Here is a 19,297-nt window from a genome sequence, read left to right as displayed (position 1 = left end):
AATTTTCTAAAACTTTTATTTCTATGGACAATTTTCTAAAACTTTTATTTCTATGGAAAGTTTTCTAAAGCTTTTATTTCTATAGAAAATTTTGTTATAATTTTATTTTTATAGAAAATTTGATGAAAATTTTATTTGTATAGAATTTTTTTTAATTTTATTTCAATGGAAAATTTTCTCAAAATTTTGTTTCGATAGAAATTTTTGTCTAAATTTTAATCTTATAACAAATTTTGTCAAAATTTTAATTTTAGAAAATTTTCTAAAAATTTTATTTCTATAATAAATTTTCTAAAACTTTTATTTCTATAGAAAATGTTGTCAAAATTTTATTTCAATAGAAAATTTTTGCAAAATTTTATTTCTATAGAACATTTTGTCAAAATTTCATTTCTTTAGAAAATTTTGTCAAAATTTTATTTCTAAAGAAAATGCTATAAAAATTTTATTTCTATAGAAAATTTTATCAATATTTTAATTTTTTTTAAAGATTTTATTTCTATAGAATTTTTTTTTTATAAATTTTTGCTAAAAGTTTATTTCTATAGAAAATTTTCTAAAAATTATTATTTCTGTAGAAAAATTTCTAAAAATTGCATTTCTATAGAATATTTTGTCAACATTTTATTTCTAAAGAAAATTTTATCAAAATTTTATTTCTATAGAAAATTTTATCAAAATTTTAATTTTTTTAAAGATTTTATTTCTATAGAAATTTTTTATAAATTTTATTTCTAAAAAAATTATTTTAAAATTTTATTTCTATAGAATATTTTGTCAAAATTTTAATTTTATAGAAAATTTTGTCAAAGTTTTATTTATACAGAAAATTTTTACCAAATATTATTTCTATAAAAATTTTATTTCTATAGAATATTTTGTCAAAATTTTATTTCAATAGAAATTTTTGTCAAAATTTTATTTCTATCGAAATTTTTTTCAAAATTTTATTTCTACAACAAATTTTCTCAAAGTTTTATTTCTATCGAAAATTTTCAAAAAATATAATTTCTATGGAAAATTTTCTAAAACTTTTATTTCTATAGAAAATTTTCTAAAGATTTTATTTCTACAAAAAATTTTCTAAAAATTATATTTCTATAAAAAATTTCTAAAAATTTTATTTCTATAGGAAATTTTCTAAAACTTTTATTTCTATAGAAAATTTTCTAAAAATGTTATTTCTACAGAAAATTTTCTAAAAATTATATTTCTATAAAAAATTTCTAAAAATTATATTTCTATAAAAAATTTCTAAAAATTTTATTTCTATAATAAATTTTCTAAAACTTTTATTTCTATAGACAATATTCTAAATATTGTATTTCTATAGAAAATTTTGTCAAAATTTTATTTTTATAGACAATTTTCTCAAAATTTTTATTCTATAGAAAATTTTGTCAAAATTTTGTTTTATAGAAAATTTTCTAAAATTTTTTTCTCAAAATTTTATTTCTATAGAAAATTTTCGTAAAATCATATTTCTATAGACAATTTTCTAAATATTGTATTTCTATAGAAAATGTACTTAAAATTTAATTTCTATACACAATTTTCTCAAAATTTTAATTTTATAGACAATTTTCTCAAAAATTTTATTTCTATAAAAAATTTTCTCAAAATTTTATTTCTGTGGGAAATTTTCTCAAAATTTTATTGCTATAGAAAATTTTCCATATACGAATAATGGAAAATTGCTATATAATCCTCCATAGAAATTAACATAAATTGGCCAATCGGGAAGGTTTTAACCAAAAATGCATTCAAGCTATAACTTTGGGTTGGAATAAAAGAAGCTTACCAAAAATCTTCTAAATCGCAGTAGTGCATTTAAAAGTAAGCTCTCAGAAGTGGGCTCATGTTATCATACTAGTTGCATATGTAATATAGTACATTGGGAACCACTGATATAAGACTACATTAAGTATACGCAAGAGTATCTTTTTCTCTGCTTTCACATGCAAAACATTCTTCACTCGCATTCCCATACCAAGAAAATCTAAACTAGGCTAAATATTATGTGTCTGCACAGTCTCACATACACCACCATCGAGTTATAGCCCCCAAAACAATCAACAATTCATTGTTAATTTGGTAGGTCAGGTTTATCAACAGATGATTCTGGATTTTGCTACAGCTACTGCTATTACTGTTGTGACTGTCGGGTATTTCGTCTAGGAAAGAAAATAAGGAAATGCCACAGAAGTAAATAGGCAAAAACAAATAGGGGTAGTTTCTTATTCAGTGAAAGGATTTTCCTCTTTTTTTTCCTCCTCGCCCTAAGTTATGATTATGAGGCTGTGGATAGGTTATTCTTTTTTAAATTGTGCTATTGTTTGATGTTACTTGGTAGGAAAAAGATTCCGATGCTTGGTATGCCAAAACTTAGCTAGCGCACTACAAACGGTTTTAAACCGTCACATGGCCATGTGACATATCTGTGGCATAAAGGATTTTTTTTTTAATTTTACACTAATGAATTATTATAATATTATTTGTAGAATTTTAATCCATTCAAGAAACTCAATGTACCAAAATTTCAGCCAATTCCTTCTTTGGCAAACAAAGCCAAATATGTGGACACAAGGGCATTGGGTATGTATGTAAATTAGATCCACTAACAAGACTAGCATCTATCTTCCATATTTCAGGATATATAGAGTTGGTTGGTTGGTTTATCTTGAAACAACTGTTAAGCCAAACCCTTGCAGGGCTTTTAACGTCCTTTCACCATGTAAAAAAAAAACCAGCAATGGACTTTAAGACACAAAATTGTGGTCCCATCTAAAACTAATGCAATTCTTAGATCTGTTATAATCCTAGGCTAAAATAGAATGATTCCTGTATGCGATGTCACGATGCGCAGGAAGGAAGAGGTACTTGACCTCTCGTATAAATGCATAAACCCTCAATTATTGCTTGACAGACTAAGGGGAACTGGGCAATGTTGGTGAAAGTTAGCATTAAAGGGCCTTGAAAGAATTAGAGTAGTTCTATATAAGTGGATATTTAATAATTTTAATGTGTTAAAAATTGAAAATTCCTGTGGGAGAAGGGAAAAAGTTACTGTATAGTGGCTGTCCGATACTTCAGGCTCACTTAGACTATTCAGCCCATTCTGGTAAAGTGGCTAAACGTGAAGCAATGGTTCTCATATACCACGTGCATGCAGAGGGTTAGGTTAGGTTATAAAGGATGCGTAGAAAGGAAAATTTTGTCCACTGAGATCATGTTGGTCCATTGTGATTCCTCATAGTTGTTTATTTCCTCTTCGTCATCTATCTTCCTCTATCAGGATCTGTCACATCTTATTTGCGCTCTTGAAATGAAAACGATTCTAGAGTTCTTCCATCCAAAAAAGTCTTGTTAAAAGCGTGTATATACTTCAGATTATAGCCCGTACTTCAGTAATATCCTGAAAGAAAAACGAACCCAGTATCTTGTTTCTTCTGAAAGATAATGCCGGACACTGACACAGCAAGTGGTTTCTCGTTTAACAAGTAGAGTTCAACTTAATGGTTCCAACTTGTAAGCGGTTTTTGACCTTCTATTTATTATACTCCCCGTGAAATATTGAGAAATTCTGAGTCGACAAGTCTGGGCCTTGCAATGGTAATTTGGCTGGAACTTCAAGCCTGCATAAATATAAGAAGATGACGATAAAGGCAATATTTCGTTTATATGACCGCATAGAATAGTAATCACGATCGAAAAATTTACTTCTCAGTTTTTTTTTTGCAATTTGGAAAAATTGATATTGACCCACATTACGAATTGACAAAAAGTCGATTTCGATGGTAAGTAAAGGAAGGTTAGTCGGTTTACAAAACATGTTTCTTTAGCAGTCTATTAAATTTCCTGTCAAAGTGGGCCTTTGTAATTTGTAACAGAAAACACACATACTCCAATGTGATGGTAGCCGCCCTTGGACAAAGTGAGACTCCTTGTGTAGACAACGGTTTGCAGGGCGAACTGTAGATTTGCGCTCAAGTTGGAAGTTTGTAGTTTCGTACTTCACAATTACAATAAGGATCTGTAATGAGAGCCACAGTAATGCAGTGGTTAGTTTGACCGTCTTGCATACAAAGGGTCAATCCCAATATCGACCGAACATAAAAAAACATCAGCAGTGGTTTATTTCCTCTCATTAACGCTTATGACATTTCAGAGTGTACCAGAGCTTCTTTGAGTATGGAATTGTAATAAGGATTCGTAGTAGAATCCATGATGGAACAAAAGTTAGAATACCCCCCTTGGATACCAAGGGTTGTGAGTTCAATTCCAGTTTATACCGAACATCAAAACAGCTTTTCAGCGGTGGTTTATTTCCTCTAACTAACGCTTGTGACATGATGTAGTATATCAAAAGCTTAGCTGTGTTTGGAATTGTAATAAGAATCTGCAGTGGAAATCACCATGGTGCCGAGGTTAGCTTGACTGACTTGCATAACAAGGGTTGTGGTTTCAATCCCAATTTAAGACCAACAAAAGTTTATCAGCGTTGGTTTATTTCCTCTCAGTAATGCTGGTGACATTTCTGAGTGGATCAAAGCCTGTTCTGAATTTGGAATTGTAATAAGGATCTTTAGTGGGAACCACCATGGTGTAATGGTTAGCGTACCCGCCTTGCATACAAAGGTTCGTGCGTTCAAACCCAATTTCAAGCGAACATCAAAAAACTTTTCCAGCAGAGGTTTACCCCACTCAGTAACGATAAGTATATCAAAGCTTCTCCGAGTTTTGAATTATAATAAGGTTTTAAAGTGGGAGCAACCATGGTGCAAATTTTAGCATACTCGCTTTATATACCAAGGGTTGGGGGTTCAATCCCAGTTTCGTCCCAAAAAGAAAAAATAGTTTTAGCAGTATTTTGTGAGAGAAGTTCACTACTGTGGTATCACTATGGACTGAATAGTCTAAGTGAGCCTAAAATATCGGGCTGTCACTATACCTAACCTGACCTATACCCTCTCATTAAGGCTGATGACATTTCCGATTGTGTCAAAGCGTATCTCCGTTTCGTTTCATCGTAATAGCCCATTCACATTAAGCTCGAAATACACTAAAAGTGTATTTGAAACTTAGTTAAGGTGGATTTTGGAAAGAGTAATGTGAATGAGGTAGAAGCGGATAGCACTCATTGATAAGAGAGAAGTTAATCAGCTGTGGTACCACAATGGACTGAAAAGTCCGAGTGAGCTAAAATAAAGGATCACTATACCAACAACTATCTTGGAGTGAAGTGATAGAATGATTCTTGACAACTTATAAAGCAGATCAGTGTTGAATCATGTATAGCCACAGCGAATTCAAAGGACAAGTCGATCGATTGTATATTGGAATAATACATAGACCTATCGTATATTGTATATTGAAATAACAGACCTATTGAAACACTGACCTCAGACTTACGATAGCATGCCTCACCATTTACGGAAGCATCTGTAGGCATTGCCGTATCTGGACAATTGCAGCCAAGGGGAGTTGGTTATAGACCATACATTATACAATGGAAAATCTTAAATAGGCTTTCAAATTCTGGTGGGTGGCTAACATTTTTCTGAAGGGGACTAAGCCCTCCCCCATAGGCCTTTCTACGCTTATATCAGTAGATGGATAGGGTCCTAGCTGTAACCATCCTCATATTTTAAATGGAAAGATATTCATAGATTGTTGAAGATCACACAGCATTCCAGTAAGATCTCAACAGGATTCAGGTTACTGCAACAGAATCTATAAATAAAATCAACATTAATCCAGTTCTCGGAATTATATCAATGCTTATGGGCCAAGAGGAACTTGACATTTTACATCAAGGATTAGCTCTAGAAGTTTAACGGAATATACCTAAAAATTTAGAATAATTGAATCGGCTAATTGAATTAAGAATAATTTTCAAATAGGCGCATTGATTTGGTTTAATATTGAAAAAAGTTTGTTTATCTAGAATCTAGGATACGTCAACATTTTAAAAGCAGCAACATTTAAGAATTTTTTGTTTATTTGCCTAGACTATATGCATGTGAAAGTCCATATATGCATAAATCAGAAAACCAAACCATTTGCACCAACTTTAAATTATAAATGATGAGCCTTTTTTAATTTGTTAGTCCATCTCGAGATTCTTGGAGACCAACTTCAAGTAAAGGCGGTAAACATTCAACATCTAACAATTTTGGTTTATTTGCCTTGACTATATTTCCAGAAAACCAAACCGTTTGTACCAATTTTAAATGATACGTGTTTTTTTATTTTATTTGTTAGTAGTCCTCGAGATTCTTGGAGGTCAACGGTAAATGGCTATTACACATCATCCTTTCCTGTAACGAATTTTATTTACTTTTTTTCCAAAATTTTAAACTTGGTACCCAATAAGACCTATTGTAAATATCTACTATGAATATATTATTAATGAAAATCTATGGACACAATTGCATAACTTGTACAATTGACATTTCACATTTCCCCCACCCCCCCCAAAATATAAATATTCTATCATGTGTTATGAAGTTGCACCCACTTACCACTTTCGCATAAATGTCACACCAACATTTCCTCCAATATCGTAGTTTTAAGCAGAGTATAAAATGAAAAAGTCTGTTGAAGTCCTTAATTACGTTTTAAAGCTCGATTTTGTTTTGGCCAATGCTGCTGGCAGTCACTGATACCGTTGTTGCACACGGGGCAAAATTAATGAATTTTCCCCCACTCGAGAACGAACAGCAGCCAAAGTTTCACGAAGGAAGCAAAAGTGGGCAGTGTAACATCAAAGATGGGGGGCCAGGGTAATAATAATAAAGCAAAATGAAAATCACCAAACACACACACAGCCGCAATAGTAGTCGATTACAGTAGAATAACAACAACAACTGTTAGGTATGCAATTGACATTTATTTGTAATATAATAACTATGAGATGATGATGTTGTTGTTGCTGGTCTTTTAATGATGGTGATGATGACAATGATATTGTTGTGTTATTGTTGATTATGTTTACTACAGAAAATGCTTTTCTGGGATTCTCCTTTGGATCACATATAATTTGTTTTAAACTGTTTTTTGTTTATTAATGTTTGTGTAAAGTTCTTTTTAGTGTATACGGAAATTTCTTCACAATATAATTTGCATATGATTTATTTTGTTTAACGTTTACATATTCATCTTTTTGTTCTATATATAAATAATATCTAGAAAATAATAACACATTTAGAAACGGTAATCATTAAGTAACGCGTATACATGAAATATAATTTAATTTTGCAATTTGTTCACTTATTTTCCATAATGAAACACAATTTTCCTTTACTCCCAAAGTGAAAATACACGAGAATTAGAGTCAACAGCTTCATTTGACATCGATTGAGAGAGTGTGGTGGAAAAAAAAGAGAGCGGTTTGCGGGTTGCCAGCCTAGTGTTAGAACACAAAACAAATCTTCAAATTGAAAACAAGCGATTAAAATAATGAAAGACAAGAACAAAACGAATCAAAAACATCATCGTATTGTGTTTTTTTGTTTTATTGCAAAAAGGAAACGCAAGAAAAACGGAAATTAACGAGATGTCTTCAATCGGCTAAACGCGTAAATGGCGACCGATGAAAACAAAACACAAAAAAAAAACACGAATGCCCCGAAGCCGATAAAAAGATAAAGCGAAGCTACATTCATACGGAGCCATCAACACACAGAGAAAACGAAACATGAAAAAACACTCTGCAAATAACAAGGAATGTAAAAGAAAATCCATTGCAACAATTTTCTATTTTTTAGTGTTTCTTTTCCATGACATTGTTGGGAAAGGTGTACAAAATTTCCATTTGCCAACTCCAACATATAATTTCTCAACACACAACAACGAATGCTGGCACAAAACAAATTAGCAAAAAATTTTGCAAAATGCAAGTTTCCAAAACTGGTCATTAATTTCCAATTCCAATGAATGCCACACAAACAAGGAAATTTAAAGAATTTTACCATATACTCGGGAAAACCAAGGTCGAGAGTACATTAAAAAATCAAAAAGAAAACAAAAACTAGGAAAAGTTAACTTATTTTCACTTGCTTTGGGAAAAATAATGAACGACTACCAAGTCGCGTTGTCGTTAACTCGCGTAATAAAACATTCTGTCAAAAGTAGAGAAAACAGAAACCAAATGCATAACACGTACAAACACACACATGTCTAGAAGCCGCCGCTCTCTCTCTCTTTTCCATCTCTCTTGATGTCATAGTAACAGAGATCTGTTAGCTATGACTCTGTTATTGCCAAATCAACTAACATTTCTCTTAAGAATTGCTCTTGCAATATTTGTTTTTGCTTTTCTCTATCATTTGTTTTTGCGTTTTGTTTCTTTTTGGTTCTCATAGGTCTTCAAACAACAACGCCGCGACGTTTAAACCCACTTCGACGGGGTTGAAAATACAACTAATGAATGCTCGCAGTTGAATTGTTGAAGCGACTGGCTGGCTAGTGGCCCCTCACTAAATCAAGAAAAGAAAACAAACAGCAACAACACACATGAGACACGACCGGCTTCGGCTCTCTCATTGTGTCTTCACTATGGAACTTCGGGTGACCGAAGTGTATGTTAAATGTATTATTGTACTCTTTTTTTTATTATTATTATTATTATTATTCTCCTTATATTTCCATTTTAAAAAAAAAAAAACGCAACACAAAAACATCAAAACATCGAAAGACGACCGTACCCATCATACAATAATTCCAACGCAACAACAACAGCTGTTGTTGTTTGTGTCATGGTTTTTCTTCTTCTCTAGAAATATTTGTATATACTCCAAAATAAATAGTGGATGTGAAGTTACAGCCAAATGAAAAATGGCTACTCGCATCCTTATCCCCCCTCCTCCCACTTCCTTATTCATCACTACATGCATACTACAACGAATATTGTAGTAGGCAAATGAAATAAACATCATTGCCATGTAGATTTGTTTCCATTTTGTGTTTGTATCCTTATTTGTTGTTGTTGTTTCTTATTCGTTTGTACTGTTTGTATTCTTTTATAATTTTGGCATTCAAGGACATCTGCCAGCCTGCTGTTTGTGAGGAAACGATTGTGTGCGTGTGTTTGTATGTATGTAGGCAGTAGTTTTTTTTGTATGGCCATGGTTGTATGATGCCTTGTTTGTAGCAGATTTCTTGTTCTTGGAGCATAGTAGTAGGCCAAGTTTTCTTGATTCATTTTAAAATTTGTGCGATTGCTAATGGTGCTGGGGGCCATCTCTTGTTGTTTCTAAATGGTAGAGATAGACTTTGTAATATTTTTGTTGTTGTTATTTTCCTCTAGGGGGTCATTTTCATTCTTGTTTTTCTTTTCGTTCTTTTTTGAAAATAATTAATCTTCGTGTCTAACTTCGTGTGTCAATCGTGTCATCGGCTCCTACTTCGGGGCGATAACTCATTCTGTGGCGTCGTGCAGTTTGCTTTATTTTTTCTTCGTCTTTGTATTTTGTTTTAACTTAAGTTGGCTTAAAACGAGGTCATTTGACATTCATCGCAGTCGCAGCCGCCGCTGTCGTCGGCAATGTACTATTATAACACAAACAAAGTTGGTGTTTGTTTCGTTGCCTTTTCTGCTGCTATGGCTGATGTTTTGTGTTTTTGTATTATAATGGCGACGTTTGGTTTAGTTTTGTGTGATCACAAGGTGAAATGAAAGAATGCAGAGAACCCTTCAATTTCTCTGCAAGTTTCTCTATTGGAAAGTAATCGATTGTCACCATCGTATCACTAAAAATAAACCAACAACATCAAAGTAGTAAAATAAAGTTTTTTTTTTGTTTTTATTATTGAGTTATGCTAATAAATTTATATAGGAGTTAGGAGTTAATAGATGTATTTAGTATTGGCTTAGAAATTGAAATTGAATAGAAAAAGGTGATAAACAAGGTAGAGGGGGATAAAGGAGTACATATTTAAGAAAAGGACCTCTTCAATACATACTCAAAGACTAGTTAATTGTCTCATTTATTTCTATCTATATTATTGGAATTCCCAGGATAGGGAACCTTTGGTATTTCTCAGTATAAATTTTTATATATGTTTTATTGGCAATATATTTTATATTACAATGAAAAAATGGAAATAATGTTAAAATCCAATATACTTTCGAATACATTCACAGAAAAAATATAACTAAAATATTTCCAATTAACTTTTCAAATTTTAAAATAAAGTCACTTAAATTTATTGAAAATTATTATGTTTTTAATTAAAATGTTAATTATCCCAATAAACATTTCGAATAAAAATATTGAAATTTTTAATTAATTAATATTTCGGAAATTAAGTTTCCATATGCATATAATATTTCATTAAAATATTACTCAAATCCAACTGTAATTTTAATTAGAAAATTCATAAAAGAGTATAAACTCTTATACAATTAAAAGAAAGTTATTGTATTATTAATAATATAATATATAATTAAAAATTTAATTGGCGTTTTCTGTCAAAATTAATTAAATTTTTAATTATAATACTTAAAAATCAAAGTAATCAATTGAATCATCTAAATTGATCGAAAGTGCCGAAGAATTATTTTAATCAATTAATTCTATTTAATCAATTATAGTTTTTATTTCTAATTAATTCTGTATTATGATAATTTTCATTTAACTTTCGTGGTTGAATATTTTTTTCTGAATCCTCAAAATTTCTCATGTATTTATATTTCCTATTTGAACCATGTGGAAAATGAGTATGCCAGCGACCACTATGTATATACAATCAATTAAATACTTAGGAAAAATTTTGTTTAGATCCAAAAATTTCGATCTTTCCTTAAGGGTTTCGGTATTGATTCTGAACCAAAGATAAAATAAAATAATAGAAAATAAAGACATTTTTTATGAAGTTATCTATCTCTAAATCTATACTGAACAAGTAAGGAAAATCTAAAGTCGGGCGGGGCCGACTATATTATACCCTGCACCACTTTGTAGATCTAAATTTTCGATACCATATCACATCCGTCAAATGTGTTGGGGGCTATATATAAAGGTTTGTCCCAAATACATACATTTAAATATCACTCGATCTGGACAGAATTTGATAGACTTCTACAAAATCTATAGGCTCAAAATTTAAGTCGACTAATGCACTAGGGTGGAACACAATGTTAGAAAAAAAATATGGGAAACATTTAAATATGAAGCAATTTTAAGGAAACTTTGCAAAAGTTTATTTATGATTTATCGCTCAATATATATGTATTAGAAGTTTAGGAAATTTATAGTCATTTTTACAACTTTTCGACTAAGCAGTGGCGATTTTACAAGGAAAATGTTGGTATTTTGACCATTTTTGTCGAAATCAGAAAAACATATATATATGGGAGCTATATCTAAATCTGAACCGATTGCAACCAAATTTGGCACGCATAGCTACAATGCTAATTCTACTCCCTGTGCAAAATTTCAACTAAATCGGAGTTAAAAATTGGCCTCTGTGGACATATGAGTGTAAATCGGGCGAAAACTATATATGGGAGATATATCTTAATCTGAACCGATTTCAACCAAATTTGGCACGCATAGCCACAATGCTAATTCTACTCCCTGTGCAAAATTTCAACTAAATCGGAGTTAAAAATTGGCCTCTGTGGTCATATGAGTGTAAATCGGGTGAAAGCTATATATGGGAGATATATCTAAATCTGAACCGATTTCAACCAAATTTGACACGCATAGCTACAATGCTAATTCTACTCCCTGTGCAAAATTTCACCAAATCGGAGCAAAACATTGGCCTCTGTGGTCATATGAGTGTAAATCGGGCGAAAGCTATATATGAGAGCTATATCTAAATCTGAACCGATTTCAACCATATTTGGCACGCATAGCTACAATGCTAATTCTACTCCCTGTGCAAAATTTCAACTAAATCGGAGTTAAAACTTGGCCTCTGTGGTCATATGAGTATAAACCGGGCGAAAGCTATATATGGGAGATATATCTAAATCTGAACCGATTTCAACCAAATTTGGCACGCATAGCTACAATGCTAATTCTACTCCCTGTGCAAAATTTCAACCTAATCGGAGCAAAAAATTGGCCTCTGTGGTCATATGAGTGTAAATCGGGCGAACGATATATATGGGAGCTATATCTAAATCTGAACCGATTTCAACCAAATTTGGCACGCATAGCTACAATGCTAATTCTACTCCCTGTGCAAAATTTCAACCAAATCGGAGCAAAACATTGGCCTCTGTGGTCATATGAGTGTAAATCGGGCGAACGATATATATGGGAGCTATATCTAAATCTGAACCGATTTCAACCAAATTTGGCACGCATAGCTAAAATGCTAATTCTGTGCAAATTTTCAATTAAATCGGAGTAAAAGATTGGCCACTGTGGTCATATGAGCGTAAAGCGGGCGAAATATATATATGGGAGCTATATCTAAATCTGAACCGATTTCAATAAAATTTGGCGCACTTGACTATAGTACTAATTGTTCTTCTTGTGCAAAATTTTAAGCAAATTAGGGTAAAACTCTGGCTTCTGGGGCCATATAAGTCCATATCGGGAGCTATATCTAAATCTGAAGCGATTCTTCCAAAATCAATAGGGTTCTATTCTGAGCCAAAACACATACTTGTGCAAAATGTGAAATCGATTGGACTAAAACTGCGACCTAGACTTTGATTACAAAAATGTGTCCACGGACAGACGGACATGGCTATATCGACTCAGGAGCCCACCCTGAGCATTTTTGCCAAAGACACCATGTGTCTATCTCGTCTTCTTCTGGATGTTGCAAACATATGCACTAACTTATAATACCCTGTTCCACAGTGTGGCGCAGGGTATAAATATGAAAGATTTTGCAAACTTATTTTAGTACACACAATTTACACAATATTAAGGACAATCTTCTTTAAAATAATTAAATTCTAATTAAAAGAAAGTTTATAATCTTTTGCTACAATTTTTTTATCAAATTTGGAACACGTATCTTGGAATTTTGTGTCCCTACGTTAAAGTAGCATGTGTTTTAACAAAGGAAAGATTTTCTTAAAGTAAAGAAAACCATTTTTGATTGAACAAAATCGTCTTCAAATATAAACTAAGACTTATTTTGAGGAATTTGCATCTTTGGTTAAAAGTTTTGTTTTAATTAGGAAATATTTTTTACTTTGAATTATCTGTTATAATTTTTTAAAGTGGCATTCGTTGTACGTGAACACTTTTGTTGATATATCGCAAAAAGAGAATGAAAATTCGATAAATTTGGATCTGTATCCAAATTTCAAATTTATAGAGTCTCAAAGACTTAAAGACTCAAAAATGTCTTTATTTTAAAGAATCCGTATATTTGGCTCAGAATCAATACCAAAATCCTTAAGGGAAAGTCATAATAATCTTTGATTTCACGTAAACTTTTTTTGAATGTAGGCTCAATAAAATTAAAATTGGTATACATATTTAGTAAATATTTTTCCATTCTCCCTTCATTCATTCTTGCGATATACTAATAAAGCTATGGACGTATAAATAAATGCCAGTTTAAAATACAAAACAGGGATGATAAATGATGTATTAAAAATATATTTTTCGAAGCCAAAAGGTGCTAAAATTACATAATTTCAAATTTAAAGACTATAGGTGAGTACTATGTTAGGGGTTTTCACCAAAACACTAAACTAAAAGTACAAAAATATGTATGAAGACGATTACATTTTGATCAAGGAATTGATTGCAAATAAGTTTATATTTCTATATTAATTAATTAAAAAAAGTAACCGTGAAAATAAGCTGGTTTTCAGCTTGAAAAATGAACATAGTACTCAGCTTATTGTAAAAGTATACGTGTGTATATTTGTTTCTAGATTTTCTAAAAAAAAAATCTTATTTAGCAAATTGTATTTCTATAGAAAAATTTGTCAAAATTTTATTTCCATAGAAAATTTTTGTCAAAATTTTATTTCTATAGAAGATTTGGACAACATTTTATTTCTATAGAAAATTTTGTCAACATTTTATTTCTTTAGAAAATTTTGTCAATATTTTATTTCTATAGAAAATTTTGTCAACATTTTATTTCTATAGAAAATGTTGTCAACTATTTATTTCTATAGAAAATTGTTTCAAAATTTTATTTCTATAGAAAATGTTGACAAAATTTTATTTCTATAGAAAATTTTTGGCAAAATTTTATTTCTTTAGAAAATTTATTCAACATTTTATTTCTATAGAAAATTTTCTTAAAATTTTATTTCTATAGAAGATTTTGTCAAAATTTTATTTCTATAGAAAATTTTGTCAACATTTTATTTCTATAGAAGGTTAGGTTAGATTAGGTTAGGTGGCAGTCCGATATATCGGGCTCACTTAGATTATTCAATCCATTGTGATACCACATTGGTGAACTTCTCTCTTATCACTGAGTGCTGCCCGATTCCATGTTAAGCCCAATGGCAAGGGACCTCCGAACGGCGTTCCACATTGCAGTGAAACCACTTAGAGAAGCTTTGAAATCCTCAGGAATGTCACCAGCATTACTGAGGTGGGATAATCCACCGCTGAGAAACTTTTTGGTGTTCGGTCGAAGCAGGAATCGAACCCACGACCTTGTATATGCAAGGCGGGCATACTAACCATTGCACCACGGTGGCTCCCTATTTCTATAGAAAATGTTGACAAAATTTTATTTCTATAGAAAATTGTTTCAAAATTTTATTTCTATACAAAATGTTGGAAAAAATGTTATTTCTATAGAAAATTTTGGTAAAATTTTATTTCTAAGAAAATTTTGTCAACATTTTATTTCTATAGAAAAATTTGTCAAAATTTTATTTCTATACACACAAAAAAATATTTTTCTGATTCAATCACGAAATTAATTGATCCAATTAATTTTTTGATTGAAATGTCTTCAATCACAGAAATGATAGTATCAATTAAAAAATTAATTGACAGTCAATTAAAAAATTAATTGATCCAATTAAAAAATTAATTGATACTATTAATTTCTGTGATTGATTTTTATTTCAATTAAAAAATTTGTTGATTCAATTAAATTTTTAATTGAATATTTTTCAAAACTCAATTAAGATTTTAATTGGAAAAATTTTCGTGAAATTTTTTTCTGTGTAGAAAATATTCGCAAAATTTTATTTCTATAGAAAATATTCGCAAAATTTTATTTCTATAGAAAATTTTGTCAACATTTTATTTTTATAGAAAATGTTGTCAAAAATTTATTTCTATAGAAAATTTTGTTAACATTTTATTTTTATAGAGAATGTTGTCAAAATTTTATTTCTATAGAAAATTATGTCAACATTTTATTTCTATAGAAAATTTTCTAAAAATTTTATTTCTATAGAAAATTCTGTCAAAATTTTATTTCTATAGAAAATTTTGTCAAAATTTTAGTTCTTTAGAAAATTTTGTCAAAATTTTATTTCCATAGAAAATTTTCGCAAAATTTCTTTTCGTCTGTTGGTTAAGCTACACTTGTAGTTTAGTCAATGTATGGTTTTAAGCTGAAATTAAAAAAACAACAACAATGCTTAAAGAACAAAACCAACAATAACAAAACAAAACGAATGAAATTTTTTTCCTATAGAAAATTTTCGCAAAATTTTATTTCTATAAAAAATTTTGTCAATATTTTATTTCTATAGAAAATTTTGTCAACATTTTATTTCTATAGAAAATTGTTTCAAAATTTTATTTCTATAGAAACAAAACGAATGAAATTTTATTGCAGTGAAATCACTTAGAGAAGCTTTGAAACCCTCAGAAATGTCACCAGCATTACTGAGGTGGGATCCACTGCTGAAAAACTTTTTGGTGTTCGGTCGAAGCAGGAGTCGAACCCACGACCTTGTGTATACAAGGCGGGCATGCTAACCATTGCACCACGGTGGCTCCCTATTTCTATAGAAAATGTTGACAAAATTTTATTTCTATAGAAAATTTTTTCAACTATTTATTTCTATAGAAAATTGTTTCAAAATTTTATTTCTATAGAAAATTTTCGCAAAATTTTATTTCCTTCGAAATTTTTCTCAAAATTTTATTTCTATAGAAAATTTTCGCAAAATTTTATTTCTATAGAAAATTTTGTCAACATTTTATTTCTATAGAAGGTTAGGTTAGGTGGTAGGCCGATATATCGGGCTCACTTAGACTATTCAATCCATTGTGATACCACATTGGTGAACTTCTCTCTTATCACTGAGTGCTGCCCGATTCCATGTTAAGCTCAATGACAAGGGACCTCCGAACGGTGTTCCACATTGCAGTGAAACCACTTAGAGAAGCTTTGAAACCCTCAGGAATGTCACCAGCATTACTGAGGTGGGATAATCCACCGCTGGAAAACTTTTTGGTGTTCGGTCGAAGCAGGAATCGAACCCACGACCTTGTATATGCAAGGCGGGCATGCTAACCATTGCACCACGGTGGCTCCCTATTTCTATAGAAAATGTTGACAAAATTTTATTTCTATAGAAAATTGTTTCAAAATTTTATTTCTATACAAAATGTTGAAAAAAATGTTATTTCTATAGAAAATTTTGGCAAAATTTTATTTCTAAGAAAATTTTGTCAACATTTTATTTCTATAGAAAATTTTGTCAAAATTTTATTTCTATAGAAAATATTCGCAAAATTTTATTTCTATAAAAAATTTTGTCAACATTTTATTTCTATAGAAAATGTTGTCAAAATTTTATTTCTAAAGAAAATTTTGTCAACATTTTATTTCTATAGAAAATTGTTTCAAAATGTTATTTTTATAGAAAATTGTTTCAAAATTTTATTTCTATAGAAAATGTTGACAACATTTTATTTCTATAGAAAATTTTGTCAAAATTTTATTTTTATAGAAGAATTTGTCAAAACTTGTTTTCTGTAGAAGATTTTGTCAAAATGTTATTTCTATAGAAGATTTTGTCAAAATTTTTTTCTACAGAAGATTTTGTCAAAATTTTATTTCTATAGAAAAGTTTGGCAAAACTTTATTTATATAGAAAATTTTGTTAAAATTTTATTTCAATAGAAATTTTTTACAAAATTTTATTTCTATAGAAAATGTTGTCAAAAATTTTATTTTTTTATAAAATTTTTTCAACATGTTTGGTAGAATTCTACCAACTGAAGCAGCCGTGATTCATGACACTTTGTATGGGAAGCGGATATGCTATAGAGTATTTACAAATACATAAGTAAATATAGTTGTAGGTTCTTCCGAATCGTCGCTGTGGATTACTCGAATATATATAGAATTTCAGGTGATCCACATTTTTTTTTTGAATTTTAGAAGAATCTCACCTTTATTTGAAATATAAATTCTGTAGATTTTTACCCCCATTATTCGAAAGAGTACAAGGAGTAAAATATGGAAATTTTAGTTTAAGCAATTTGGATTACCAGTGCGTCTTCTATCTCCTTAAGAAGTGAAATAAGGAGATCAGTCTATATGGAGATATATCAAAGCATGAACCGATAAACACCCTGTTCGGCATCAGGGTTGCCGCTGACTTTGTTGAACAAGGGCCAAACTCATAAAAAAGAGCCAAAATTTCAAATTTAATTTTGTTGGATGAAAAACGAATTAAAAATTCATAGGAATATAAGAGTACATTCTGCACAGAAAAACTGAAATTAGTTAGGCGTTTAATTCAATTGTAAAAATAAGAATTTGTGTGTGTTTGAGAAAGTTTTTTTTTGACATATTTTTTTGCGTACGTTAGTTAAATTAACTAAAGAAGGGGGGCAATTATACACAAATGAACCATAACGATTTACTAAAATTTCTATTTCCCATAAAATAGTTAAGAGCTTCATAAATTTTACCACAAATGCACCCATCTTAAACTTCGTATGACACTACACCGAAAGAATTTTAATAGTACGAAATTAATAGTACGAAATTTGTCAGTGTTTTACAACCAAAGAAAATTTCTTACAAATTTTCCGTACTTTGTAAGAAACAAATTCGTACTTTCTATGAAAAAGTTTCATACATTTTATCAAACAATTTTTTCTTTTTATGAAATTTTCGCACTTTTTACGAAAATTTGTCATGCATTTTATGAAATTTTTACGTACTTTTTACGAAAATTTGTCATGCTTTTTATGAAGTTGTTACGTACTATTTGAAACAATTTCGTACTTTTTATGAAAAACGTTCGTAATTTTTGTGAAAAATGTTCGAACTTTTAGAAAAAAATTTTATAGTCCAAAGTACATTTGGTTGTGGTAACAAGTTTGAAAAGTATCACCACTACTTTACATCTTAAGTTTTTGCATAAATTTTAGTTTGGTTGCTTCACTTTTATTCATAGCATGCTGTTACCCAAATGAGAAGTAGCATAGGCATGCATTAAAAAAATTGAATAAAGGAATACACTCAAACACCTTATCAAAGACAATTTTATGTCGCGCACTGAAATTTTTCAACTTCAATGAAACTTCTTCGTTATTTCAAAGAAAAGTTTTCGTACTTTTTATGAAGAAATTTTAATGCAGAATGTTTCGTAAAATATTCTTAAATTCGTAAAAACTTCTTCACAAAAGTCATTAAATTTGAAAAAAGTTTCGTTAAAAGTACGAATTTTTTACGAAGAAAAGTTAATGTAGAATATTTCGTAGACGTTTCGTATATTCGTAAAATGTTCTTCGTAAAATTTCGAAAATGAATGAAGACGCATTTCTCTAATATAAAGTTTTTTTCCTTGTCCAAAAGCCGATAAACTTTTCAATGTCGTAACATATTGTCCTTATAATTAAGTGATTTCACTTAAAAATGGGTATCATAACATGAAAGAAAAAATGTTTGGGCTAAGGCCAACTTGACTTTAATAATTCAGAAAATATCTTTAAATTTAATGAAATTGTCTTTAAATTTGTTGTCTTTTTGCATCTTGACTACAAAGCAAAAAATCGCTCAAATATAGGGCATGTATTTCAACACTTTATTTTAAAGAAGTTTTTTACTTAAAAAAAAGCTGAAAAATCGACAAAATCTTTGGAACCGGGCATGCTATTTTCAGTGTGATATTATAAGTTTATTTGGGCAATTTTTGAAAGTGGGCGCTACATATATATGGGAACTATATCCAAATCTAAACCGATTTGGGTGATATTTTGCAGGTTTGGTTGGTACCACAGAATGTTACTTTGTGCTAAATTTGAGTATGATCGACTAATTAATAAGGGTAGTATGACCAAAGTTTGGAAAGTTGAGGGATATATATGTATGGGATCTATATTTAAATCTGCACCGAATTCCATAATTTTTTACACCTATA

At 30.1% G+C, this 19,297-nt stretch overlaps 1 protein-coding gene across 1 annotated transcript in view; it reads right to left on the bottom strand.

Annotated features, from left to right (window-relative positions):
* The window catches only part of east (enhanced adult sensory threshold), a 30,140-nt gene extending 22,031 nt beyond the window's left edge, over positions 1 to 8,109 (bottom strand). The window contains exon 1 of the mRNA XM_075301047.1: positions 7,974 to 8,109. The gene's annotated coding sequence lies outside the window, so the exon portion shown is untranslated. The remainder of the gene's footprint in view (positions 1 to 7,973) is intronic.
* Positions 8,110 to 19,297: the final 11,188 nt, after the last annotated feature.

This window comes from Haematobia irritans, chromosome 3, assembly GCF_050003625.1.
Source record: "Haematobia irritans isolate KBUSLIRL chromosome 3, ASM5000362v1, whole genome shotgun sequence".
Taxonomy (NCBI): Eukaryota; Metazoa; Arthropoda; class Insecta; order Diptera; family Muscidae; genus Haematobia; species Haematobia irritans.
The sequence above is the reverse complement of the archived record's forward strand: the minus strand, read 5'-3'. Positions and strand labels throughout refer to the sequence as shown.